This window comes from Tamandua tetradactyla, chromosome 3 (genome assembly GCF_023851605.1).
Source record: "Tamandua tetradactyla isolate mTamTet1 chromosome 3, mTamTet1.pri, whole genome shotgun sequence".
Taxonomy (NCBI): Eukaryota; Metazoa; Chordata; class Mammalia; order Pilosa; family Myrmecophagidae; genus Tamandua; species Tamandua tetradactyla.
The window spans coordinates 117,249,385-117,262,597 of NC_135329.1; positions in this window are offsets into that span (position 1 = coordinate 117,249,385).

The following is a 13,213-nucleotide window of genomic DNA, read 5'->3' on the forward strand; positions in this document are numbered from 1 at the left end:
TGCAAAACACTTAATTTCATATGTAACTTGAGTTTCTATTTAGATGGTTCCATATAAGTAGCTTCCTGTCACAAGCAGGTAGCTGATATTTAATATGTTTTCAAACAGGAAAAGGAAACAATCCAGGAAATCAACCCAGTGCACAGAGTCATTTTGATAGAGGATATCTGGAATGCTATGTCCAATTCTTGTTACTAGCTTTCACACAATAAATACAATGTTTTAACTCGTTGCTGTTCTGGGTCACTTTGAAAGGGTCCTCCATGTGAGAGCACACCTGCACCAACAGCTGGTGCCAATTCTGCACCAGACATATATCCATTCTCCCTCTGTCCATTTCTCTGATTTTCCGTGGTTCTGGGGCTGATCCAGTTACCACTAATACAACCATATCTGGTCCCCAGGATTGCCCCGATAGATCCTATCCTGATAAGATTCCTAGAATCATCTACTCCCTCTTCTCAAAAACCTACTGATATGGGATTTAAATTTGTACAACCACATTAGAAAACCAATATATACTAAAGCTTATGCATAATCTAGTTTCCAGCAACAGAAATGTCTACATATACTCAACAAAAGATACAAACTGGAATGTTTTTTATATTACCATTTGTAATGTCCAGAAGTGAAAACTACCTCAATGTACAGCTATAGTAGAATGAATAGATTGTGCTGTATTCACACAATGGAATACTTTACTGCAATGTGAATGAATAACTACAACCACACACAACAATAAGGATGCAGTTTACAAATTTAGCAATGAGTGAAAGAAGCCAGCCGGAAATGAGTACCTACTGTGGGATTTATGTAGGGAACAAAAAGAAGCAAAATTAATCTATTCTACTGGAAGTCTGGATCATTGTATCATTAAGGAAGGGCAGTAACAAGAAGGCAGTGTGAGGATGGCTTTGAAGAAGCTAGTAATGTCCCGTTTCCTAATCAGGTGTTGGTTTATTGAATATATGCAATTCTGTGACATTTAATTGACTTATTTTTATATGCAAATAGCATACTTTCATAAAAAGCACCAAAAGCTTGAGATTTTAAGTAGCCAATTTAAAATTTAATTTAAACAGGGCAGTGTGATAGTAGCTCAGTGGCAGAGTTCTCACCTGCCATGCCAGAGACCAGGGTTCTATTCTTGGCACCTGCCCATGAAAAAAAAATAATAATAATTTAACAATAGGGACTTAAATGTCTAGTTCCAGATAGACATGAGTCCCTTGCATTTCCCAAACTCACAGGATTCATCTGCTTCCCTCAGCCTTGCCCCTGCTATTGTTTTTTTTGTTTTTTTTTTGCTATAGCACCCCAGTCTTCTGCTAAAAGGCTGCTCTCACTCTTGAAGGATATGTCCCATCTGTGGGCTGAGGAAGCAAGGGCACTTTCCAGCTAGCCTCAGCTATCCCTCTCCTGGCCTTTAAACCTCCTGCACAGATGATGGACACCTCCATCCATCTCTAGGGCACTCTGGGGAATCCTCCTCAAAATGGCCTCTATCTCTTTGGCATCTTTAGTTTGCCTAAAGCATATCCTATGCCAATTAAGAATGGAGACACTGAGCTGTTTCATATACTGCATTAAATTCACCCAAATGTCCACTTGACCTTGATTGCAGATATGCTCTGTTTTCATTTTCACCATGTTCTAGGAGGGCCAACTCCCACTCACAGATTATTTACAGAACCGAGCTGACAGACTATGCAGTAGTTAGATTCAGGTGTCAACTTGGCCAGGTGAAGGTGCCTAGTTCTATTGCTGTGGACATGAGCCAATGGCATGTGAACCTCATCTGTTTATATCTGCAGTCAGCTAGAAGGTGTGCCTACTGCAATGAATGATGTTTGATTTAATTGGCTGGTGCTTAAATGAGAGAGCTCAACGTAGCACAGCCCAAGCAGCTCAGCATACCTCATCTCAGCACTCGCAGCTCAGCCCAGGCCCTTGGAGATGCAGAAAGGAATCACCCCAGGGAAAGTTGTTGGAACCCAGAGGCCTGGAGAGAAGGCCAGCAGAGATCACCCTGTGCCTTCCAATGTAAGAAAGAACCTCAGTTGAAAGCTAGCTGCCTACCTCTGAAGAACTATAACTAAATAAATCCCTTTTTATTAAAAACCAATCCATCTTTGGTGCATTGCATTCTGGTAGCTAGCAAACTAAAACAAACTGGCATATCTGGGCTCCAAAAATGGCCAAATTACAACTAGTTCAGATCCCCAACCCCTACCATATATTCAGGTTCTCTAATAAATCAGAGGTTGCTCATCAGTTCTAGAGTGATATGATGGCATTTTTACAATTTAAAAATATTGTAACTACCTCTTAAGAGAAGCCAACATAACTCCAGAAGGGATAGGAAAGAAGGAGCTTAGCATTTAGCAAGCACTTACTGTGCACACAACCTCATGCTAGGAACTTTCACAATTTCTTTTTGAGCCTTTGCATAATCTTGCAGTGTGAATATCATTCCCCTTTTACAGATGAGAATATAGAGGTTCAGAGTCTAAATATACTGCCCAAATCCCACCATTAATAAGAGGCAGAGCAAGATTTGTGAAGGTTTTCTGTAAAGAGACAGATAAGAAATATTTTAGGCTTTGAAGTTACATAAGGAATCTGTCACATATTCTTCTGCTTCTTTGGTTTGTACAACTCTTTAGAAATATAAAAACTGTTCTAGAACTCAGGAATGGATTTCGCCCAAAGCCAGAAGGCTGCAGACAGTTTGATGACTCTTGCTTTAAGGGCCTGGGAGAATATGGGATAGAATTTATGCTCTAGACTTCCGTCTAAATTTAAATTTCAATCCCATCAGTTATTAGCTAACATTGATGAAGAGCTTACAAAGTGCCAGGTAACATTTGAGATGTTTTGCACATATAAATTTACTTAATCCTTACCAAAATACTGAGATAAGTCTATTTTTCCCCCACTTTTACAAATGAAAAACTGAGGCCCAAAGTGGTTAAATAATTTTCCCAAGTTCACATACAGCTAGTAAGTGGAGGACTCCAGGCCATCTAGCTCCAGAGACCACATTCTTATCCACTGTGTTAATATTATTGAAGTCAGTAATAGAACTGCTTGATGAAAATATGTAAATGGATTGTACTTTATATGTAAATATATATATATATATTTTTTTTTCAATGATCCTTTTAGCCTTGCAAGAAAAGAACTTAGTCACTGAGATTGATGTAACAGGGGCTAAAATATCTAGATTCAGGTCAATACATATACAAAGCAGGGCCCAGGCAGAGTAATCATTCCTAGGGGAAAGGACCAGATTTGAGATCAATTAGCCAAGGTCAAAGGAGAATCCAACATGGGATTAAGACTCAGGTATAAATTGGTGGAAGCCCAGGCAGAAGATAATCGGTGGGCTCCCAGAAGGACTGGCAATTGAGGGTACTCACAGCCAGGATCAGCGTGCCTGGTTCAGGGGCTGAGCCCCAGGAAATCTGAGATTCCCCCATGTCCACCCTGACTAAGCAGAGGCCTGACTCGGTGCTAAGCCTCCTTGCCCTGGGTCTGCAGTATGTCCAGGGTAAAAGGCAGGACTCATCCTAAAAGAGGAGGTCAGCCAGGTCCACTTGTCAGAGTCAAAGCACTACAGAGACAGGGACCTAAGAAGATCCTTCAAATACCTGAGTCTTAAATAAAGGTCTTAAAATCCCAAGTAATAAATATTGCTGCTTATTGTTCTTGCAAGTCACTAACCTGTTCTCAATAAGCAATATAAAGTTAAAAAAAAAAAAAAAAAGGAAACTCCATAGTCTCTTGTGGTTATAAATTGCTGGAGTCTACAAGAGACTGTGTGACTGGCCCTAAATGACCTTCAACCTGAGAACCTTTATGGAAGTGGTCTCCATTCTCTAAAACGCTCACTGCCACCGCCTTCTTTGCAGCCTTCATGACTTAAGGCTTCCACGTTTTGTTATTTTTCCCCCTTTGTCACACTTATGACAATTTTAATTATATATTTGTTGAATTGCTCTTCCTTATCTGTTTCTCCACTAGACTATAAGCTCTGCTTGCTTCACCCCCATATCTCCACCCAGAGGCTACTGCAGTGCCTGGCTCAATAGATATCCCCTTGATAATCATCTGTTAAGAATAAATTTCTATTGGCAGGGCACTGAGATGCCTAAATATTATTTCTCCCACTGGACTGAACAAAATTTCCCTGAAGCTGAGAAATATGTACTACAAATACAAATTATCTGTCAGTCTTATGTAACAATACCAGGAAAATCATAAGACATGGGATAAATAGAGTATCATCATGTTATTTATACCAAAATGGGCCCACAAGGTCCCTGGGACAGAGAAGGGACTATATAAATAACAAAAAGATTTCGCTGGTAAACAAATAGCAAGAATACTTCTGCCTTCCACACAGTAAACAGTATGCTGCTTTCTTTTGCCTGCTGGTGAAAAAATTTTACCAAAGAAATCAGTCCTGTTTTTTCCCTTCTATTTTTTGAAGTGAGACAGCTATAATTTACCAAGTAAACTACCTGGCATCAAAGAACACTCAAAGTCCATGTTATCATTATGCAAATGGCAGGGGTATCTTAGGCATTCCAAATGCACATAAAGTAATCAATACAGAAAGAGAGCAAATTAAACGAAAGTTATATAATCTTATATCATAGAGTAAAAAAAGAGTCTGATTAAATCTCCATCCTTTGTAGTTATTTCTAATCTATGATAGTGCAGGTGTTTACAATCTTTTTGAGTTGACCTCAGGTGACCCAAGGATAGATTTAATTGCTTATCAAATGTAATTTTATGGGAACGAGATAAAGATATTTTAAATGTATATAAACTACCTTTGAAATATAGAGAACCTTTCAAGATGAGATTTTTAGTTAGCCTGCGACTCTTTCTTTAAAGTCTAATTGATTTTCTTGACATCTCTTTAGCCTGGCAAACTGCCTGCCTAAGTACTTTATCTGACCTTCAGGCTGTTTGCCAGGTATTGATCCAATACATACAATGGCTGTGTTGTACCGGCTCTTCTAACTTTGATAAGGGCTAATGTACTAGCACCAGCAGACAGGAAGTCAATGGTCTCAAAATTTCTCTCATCCTCTGTTTCTTCCTTTCTTCTTATGCAAGAATTTCAAGATCTATCAAAATCAGATCTTAAGCAAATCAGGTGGACATTTGAGCCTAATTTATCTTCTAGGAATTTTTTAAAGCACATCTTAGAGCTCTCTAGGCAATACATGAAAATGTTTAGAAATAGATTTCCTGTTGAAGTTAAAATAACACTATTTGATGGTTTCCCTTTTCTCAAGAAAAGGTAAAAATGGAAATGACTTGCAGATATGCTTGGGGAGGTTTTAGACACACTCGTGTGAATATAGTGAAGAGAGATCAGGCTAGTAAGACCTCTTGAAATGTCATAAGTAAAACAACGAAAGAAAATGGGATTTTTTTTTTTTTTTAGTTAATCTGAAAAATACCATATTTGGGGAGGGGAATGTGATAATTCTCTGAGATTTATTTTTTTTAGGTTTAATGTAACTATAAATACTAATTTTTAGACAGACCAAGTTTCTCATAGCTTGCCTTGACAAGTTTTAAGAAAGCTTTTTCATTGGACAAATGGCCCGAGCAGGCTGAAAGCATCCTCCCCCAAAGCTACCTTAATTATTCAGCCCAGGATGATATCCTTGGAGAGAGAAAAAACAAAGGACCTGAAAATAGAATCATTGAAATAAGGGAAACAGATCACTGAAATAAGAAGTCATTGAAACAGAGAAGCTTATTAAGAATATATCGTCTGCTTTGGGGATATAATAATCCGAGATAGATAAATTTGACTGATTTTCAGGTACAGAGTATCTACTGACATGCTTTGTCCTTCAAGATCTAACTTCAGAAATCAGTTGTAACGATCTAGAAACCACGTAATGCCTTTGCATAGAGCATCACAGTGTGGACTGTTGCCTTGTTTATCTGATCTAGGTCCTGTCGTTTAAATAGAACAGAAGGAAAACCATGAAAAATTCACGTTTAAGTTACCAACCTGGGAGAAACAATTCATACTTAAAACGAACAAACAAAAATGTACATTCATCATCATATCTATTTCAGGCAATCTACATGTCCAATAACTCATTCCTAAGCAGCTTGGAGTTGATGGCTAGCCCTGGGTGGGAGAGGAGGAGAGGGTGCCACAGAGCTGGCCGGGGTGTGGGGGACAGCCAGGAGGGGTCTGTAGGCCTGTCTGTGGGTGTGAATGGTGCAGAGGATCCCCCAGGGCTAGCTTTGAGTGAAAGAGGGTCAGAGGATTTCACTGGGCCAGTGAGCCTAAGTCTAAGAAAGCTGTGCTGAAAAAGATAAAGCCTGGGTTATTTTAAATTCTATACATACTAGTTAAGGACCATTGAATTTCAGAGTAATATCCTCCTTTCATCTGTTATGTTCACTGGCCCAAATGATATTGCAGATAGACCTGGAAAAAACTGAGTTTTCTGCTGCTCCTAAAACCATGGGACTTTTTAAATCTACCATCAATCCACTATGAGAGGCAAGGGGAACTCCTAAAGAAGAGAAACAATATTTAAGAGAAAGCAGGGGAAGATGGGCAAGCAATTTGAAGACCCAGAAATGCCTTTTGATCATTTCAAACTCTATGCTGGATTGGAATCCAGATATTGACAGACTTTTGGACAAGAAACCTTTAGCCAATTTGATGGGCTTCTGGGGGAGGAAATGTTGAATATAGAATCATGAATGAGAAGTGATGATTGCTTCATGTTGCTTTGTGAATTATCAGTTAAATCAATCCTGCTGTTGGGATTACAATGGTGTTTGTCTCCAGCAGTTCAGAGGCAAAAGGAACTTGAAAACAAAGGGAGAAAATGAAATTTGGCTTGAAGAAAATAATTCAGGTGAATACACCTAGGGGACTAAGTATTACAAAGTGATGGAAGGACTGAAGTGCACCATGGCAGGACAGAAAGGGTGGCCAATGTGACAGGAATTTGAGGCATAGCAGAAAATCAAAATGCTTTTCTTTTGGCCAAGTGGATCATTGAATGGAGCAAACATTTAATTTACCTTCTTACAAAGTGTCTGTAGGATCAGCACTAAGGTACCATTCATGAGCTCACCTTAAAAAAAAAAAGAAAGAAAGAAAGAAAGTAAAGACAGACACAGGGAAGCAAAGAGAGCAGTGAAAGAAAGTCAATGGATGAAAAATAAGCAAAATTGACAGAATCCCCTCTCAAAAAGAAAAAGTTTAGCAAGTCACAGTCAAAAAGGAAGAAGAGAAAGTGGGGTCCTAAAGATAAACAATGAAAATGGGAAAATAGTTTAAAATATTGTATTTATAATGTTCTCTCTCCTGACTTTGGGCCTCAGTTTCCTCTACCGTAAAAGGAGGGTGCCTCTTACAGGGCCAAATCCCTGTGCACCAAGGAATTAATAAAAATACAACTGCTTCTTAATCTGGATTCAATATCACTTTGGAGGATTCATCTGACAGATATACTTTTTCACACAGGTGGTCCCTTTTCTCATGTTCCCCAGAGGTCATCTGTTTAAACTTCATGCTGAAAAACAGCATGTTTGCCTTTTTTCGGTCTAGGGGATGAAAATGGTAGAAAGAGAGTGAACTGGAAATCAGAAGCCTTGGATCCCAGCTCTGGTTCTTCCACCCAGTCACAGGATATTTTCCTTATCACTAAAGGGGCAGGGCAGATTAGGTATCATTGGGGTTCTTTTCAACTCTATCAGTCTCTCTCTAGTTCTCAGACCTTCAAATGAGTGCACATCAATTACATGTCTCTTAGACATGGAGAGGTCAACCACATAATAGAAAACGGACCCGGTCTCCTACATTTCAGATCTCTACCTAATCCAGTCACATAAACTACTGCTCACACATCCCAGCTAGAGGTAAGAACGGGCATTCAATAAGAGTTTATCAAAATAATAAAAGATGAACTTTCCAGCCAAGTGGCTCACACCATTACAGGCTGGTATCCACAGACAACTAGAAGAAAGATGCACTCCTCTCAGAGACATTTTAGATGAGATCCAAAAGAAGCCAGAGAGAAGAGTCAACAATTAACCATGATCCCCCGGGGCACAAATCTCTGCTGTCTCTAGCAATTGTCTCTGGTTAATGCTAATTTGGAGATCCCTAGCACTATCTCTGTATCTCCACCTTTCCTCCAGGTCATTCCCAAAGCTTGTTGGCTGTTCTGAACCCTGCATTCCTCTCAAGTGTCCTATCATGCAAAGCCGGTTTATTCAAGGTCACGCTGGCAGCTGTGTCCAAGAGCCTGCTGCCCATGCCATTAACCTTGCCAAGTTGAGCTGCACCTATTTTTTTTTTTTATCTTCAATCATTCCTAGAAATATAAAATCTGGAAAACAGTTTTCCCTCATGAGGTTTTGGCAGTCAATCCCAAGCTGTTACCTCATTCTTTGCTCCTCTGCCATTTGAGAGAATGTACCAGGGAAACAGTGCACCTGTAGGCAGAATGAATGCACAGAGCAGGGAAGAGTAGATCAATTCCATTCATCCTGAGAGTGCTTTGTTGGAAAGGTCTCCATAGAGTTAAAGAATATTAGCGCTGCCAGCGACATGAAACTCTACCTCGCCCAAATCCTTCATTTCATACAAGGAAACTGAGGCTGGGGAGAAGGAAGTCTTTTATGCATGTATTAGCTAAAAAAAAATCTGTAACTATATGAATGAATGAGAATTTCAGGACTAAAAGAGGAAGGACAATAAGTACACTTGTAGAGCACAATGTAAGGCCAGAGAGAGATAAGTAATCTCTGTCCCTGAGTAGAGTTGACATCTCTTCTCCCCTCTCAGTCAAAAGGTAGCCACTGCTCATCATTATTTCTTGGTCCAGGCAGCTTCTTCTACATTAATGCGTTTTCTGTATTGTTGACAGTTAAAGTGAGAGCTGAAGAGGGCCTTTGAAAGCATATGGTCACAACCTCATACTTGAGAGATAAAGAACTAAGACTTGAAAAAAAGTAAAACAGCTTTCCCAGAATATCCAATCACCACAGGATGGTCACAAAGAAAAAAATGCTACAGATAGTACCCTGAACTACTTATCCCTGAACATGTTCTTTCCTACTGAAATAAATCCAATACATATGTGTGTGCACACACATCACCGTGTATCCTTACCTACTGTAGGTATGAGTAGCTAAATATATTATTTCAACAGCTGGGATTTTACAAGTTGACTTTTCGCAAGGTGTTCATGTTTTTTTAAATGTTTTAGAATCTCTTCTTTTTCTACTGAGATTTTTAAAATTTAACATTGAACTTAAATATAAAATGGCCGAATCAGCCAAAACAGTTACAGCAGGGTTACTTGATACTGGCGAATCCCATTCACACACAATGACTTCAAAGTTGGCTTAGTGTAATGCCATAACATCTGTCTTGGCTAATAGCATTCAAATAAGGCCATCAGAAGCCAAAGTGGCCACCCCTAGGCCCTCTGAGGTTGCACCAGTGGACGTCTATCTCTGCATCTGATTAGAAGGAATTCCCTTTGAAGTCAGTGGGAACTAAGAACTGAGGCCAGCCCCAGCTTAGAGAGTGGAATTAGAGGGTTTGGTACATGGTAAAACAGTACTGCTCTCAGTTCTCTTCACTGGGCCTTGAGCTGTGATGAGTTCTCGAAGAGGTCATTTAGCTCAGAGAATTTGTGATATACACCCCTAACACCATGAGGGGAATGAGCTTTTCCTGGAAACTAGATTCTCACTAGAAAAGGGCCCTTTCTGATTGCCCTCAGTGTACCCCTGGAGTTCAGTTATACTTTCAGAGATTCCATTTCCTATAAAGGCTCACTTTTCTTCTTTTTCTCCTATCCCTTTAGTTCATCAGCAGCAGAAACATTTACTGAGTGGGACTGTGCTAGGAACTGAGTGAGATATTACGCTGGAGACCTCCCTCAAGGAGTTAATCTGATGAAACATAAGACTTGCACACAAAAAACTAAATAAATATCCACCTAGTCTATCCAAAGTACCAAATAAGTTAGCAAAGCAGTGAATGATTATGGTGTTCAGAGAAGGACACCAGTAAACATAATAAACTACAAGGTCCTTCTTTTGATGGAACTTAAATCCACTTCCAAATCTGATTCTCAGGTTGCATTATCTAAAGGCAGGCTTATGGTCCAGCCTCATTATAAAAAGAAAGGAGATGAATACAGGAAAATCTAGCATATGGAGTAGGAATCTGAATTCTAAAACATGGTTGAGATCTATGCGGCAGGCACTGGGATAAAGAGACAAGTGAAATACAATAGCCAGCATGGTGACTGAACTCCATTCACCCTAAGAGTTAAATCCCAGTTGAGGGGAAAATCTATATGGCCAGGAAGGGATCCTTGGATAGATCCCAAGAACTGCTTAGGCAAATGAACAGGATCAGGAGGAGGCTTATGTACAGAACAGTCAAGGAAAACATGGTTGTTTCCAAAGAAGTAGAAGAATAGAACCTGTCATACAATCTTATAGATACTGGGGCTAGAGATGTAGGCAAAGTAGAGTAGAAAACTAAGCAAAGACAACAAGGAAGGGCACAAAAGGAGGTGGAAGTAGGATGTGATCTAAGGAACTCAGAGGGGTTAAACAAGGGTGAGAAATCTAGTGAGTCAGACTGGACTAGGAAGGAAGAAAGAGATATGTGCTTTCCCAGAACAGACTCCACAGTATCAGACAAGGGCTCCATAAAAGCTTTCTTTTACCTGCATTTGTTCTCCATGTAGTAGGGAGATTCCCTGCTTCTCAAAGGGGAAAAAATGGGTGCAGTAATCTGACACCAAACCATGAATGAGACTTGGGAGTGACAAGTGGAGTCAACTCTCAGGGGTCCTGCTTATGAGGGGCAAAAGGATAAGATAATAGGGTACACAACCACAGTAGTTGGTTCTCAATAAAGAATTTCCAGAATGGAATAAGAGCAAAACTCAAATCCTGTATTAAAATAGTATTTGAACTTGAAGAAAGATATAGCAATAAAGGGGCAATGGATTGTAGAGCTAAAATAGCGTATCTAGTGATTAGGGTAGCTGGGTTCCCATGGGTACCAATGGGCTCAAAGAGTGGTCCTTACTCAGCATGTACAGATCATTTTTATTTAACAGTAATTACCTCTGGATTATGTAATTTGTCAAAATGACTATTACAAGCTAAGGAATGAAAAGCAAAAATAATCAGAGGATTTGTGTATGAAATATTTTCATGTCCCCTCTTAACCTTACAGCAAAATGTTTCTTGGAAAATTGTGTTTTACAGTTGTTCAATGCCATAAAACTTTCCATGGCTATTTGACCCATTTTTTGCCTTGCAAGACCCTAGCAGATTCACAGTAAATGGGGAAAAAGGCAGAATCTGGAAGAGGCTAGCCCTGTGTTCAATTCCTGGCTCTGTCACTTAGTTGTGAGCATTAATAGTTAATAATAATCAACTTCTTACAAATCTTAGCCCTGGGCTAACTGCTTTGCCAGAACTACTACCCACAACTCTATGAGCTAAGTATTATTATGGCCCCCATTTTACAGATGAGAAAACTGTAGAACAGAGGTTAAGAACATGGTGAAGTTCACAATAAGTGGTAGGGCAAGAATTTGGTCCCATATCTATGTCATGGCTCATTCTCTTAACCATTATTCCATATTACCTCTGGGTAACTTAGCCTCTCTAGGCCTGTTTCTTCACCAATATTATGGAAAATATTCAATCCATCTTGCAGAATTTATGGGAGAATTAAATGAGATAATATATGTAAAATGAAATGAGATAATACATGTAAAATGTTTGTTATAGTTCCTGATCCATAATAGATATTCATTAAACAGTAACCAATACTGCATTTGATAGATGATTGTTTTTACAGTCTCTAAGACGTCCTTGATAAAAGAAATTACTTCCCAAGTCATATAGCTAGCTATATTTCTATTTGTAAGTACAATACTAGGGTTTCATAAATTGAAGACACAAAATTCCCACTTACCTTCTTTTACCTATTTATTTTGAGATCTTAAATGTTCACAAAAAGATGACTGTAAGGAAGGGATTATGAAAAAGGAGGGGGAAAAAAAAGCCAAGCCCAAATGGATGCTAGATGTACCTTGACCTCAACCTAGTAATCTAATTAACTAAAGACAGCAGCTAATACTGAAACATTACATCACTCACCAGAAATAAAATCTCATGCACATATGTGAGATGGCTGGTTACTGGACCAAATTTCCTGTGAAAGATATTGTCGTTGCCTACTCAACAGCAGTTACCCAACCCCCATGCTCTACACCACCTTCTTTTCCGTCTTTCTTGCTAACAGGTGCCAGATTTAATTCAGGGATCCATGACCACAGGCTCCCAGGAGTTGAGATTCCTCCTTAACCCAAGGTAGTAAATCATGATGGCTCTACGAATGGCATCCCATTCCCTTAGCCAGTGAGTCATTAAACAGCAGACTTGTGACACAATTCTGTCCACGGGATATGAGAGCAAGTCTAATGAGGGACTTTTGGGCAAACGTTTTTCTACTCTCGAGAATGCATATTCAAGGACAATTTTCCCTTTTTTGTCTCAGCAATCTGCATGTGACACTTGGAACTACAACACCTACCATGAGCTCATAAGGAGAACCATGAGAAGAAGTTAAGCCAATATACTGAGGATGGCAGAGCAGAAGGCTAGAGAGAACAAGAGTCCTAAATGAGTCACTTAAGATAAATAGCCCTGCAAGTGTCCTACCTCAAGATTGCTTATCTACTTCATTTACTCAATGTTTAAGCCATTTTGAGTTTGGTCTTCTATTATCTGTAACAGAATGCATCTTAATGTATACCCAGACCCAGGAGACTCAGTCTTGGTTAAGCCAAGGGAGTCCAAAATAACAGAGATAGTCTAACATTCTTGATTCTATAATACCCACACTGAAAGCATATGATTAAAAGGAGGAGGAGCAGCAACATATTCTAAATTCAAGTGAGGAACTAAAGGACTGGGAAAAGCCATCAGTGCTGATGACCTTCTAGATACTGACTGCTCCCTCCCATGTTCATTCTACTTCTCTTGACCATCTAGTAGCCCAAGTCAATTTATACATTCTAAATCTACCCGTAATATTCCCAAAATGTGATCACTGGACTTTAAATTCTGTTTCAATCTGGTAAAATTGCTCAAGGAC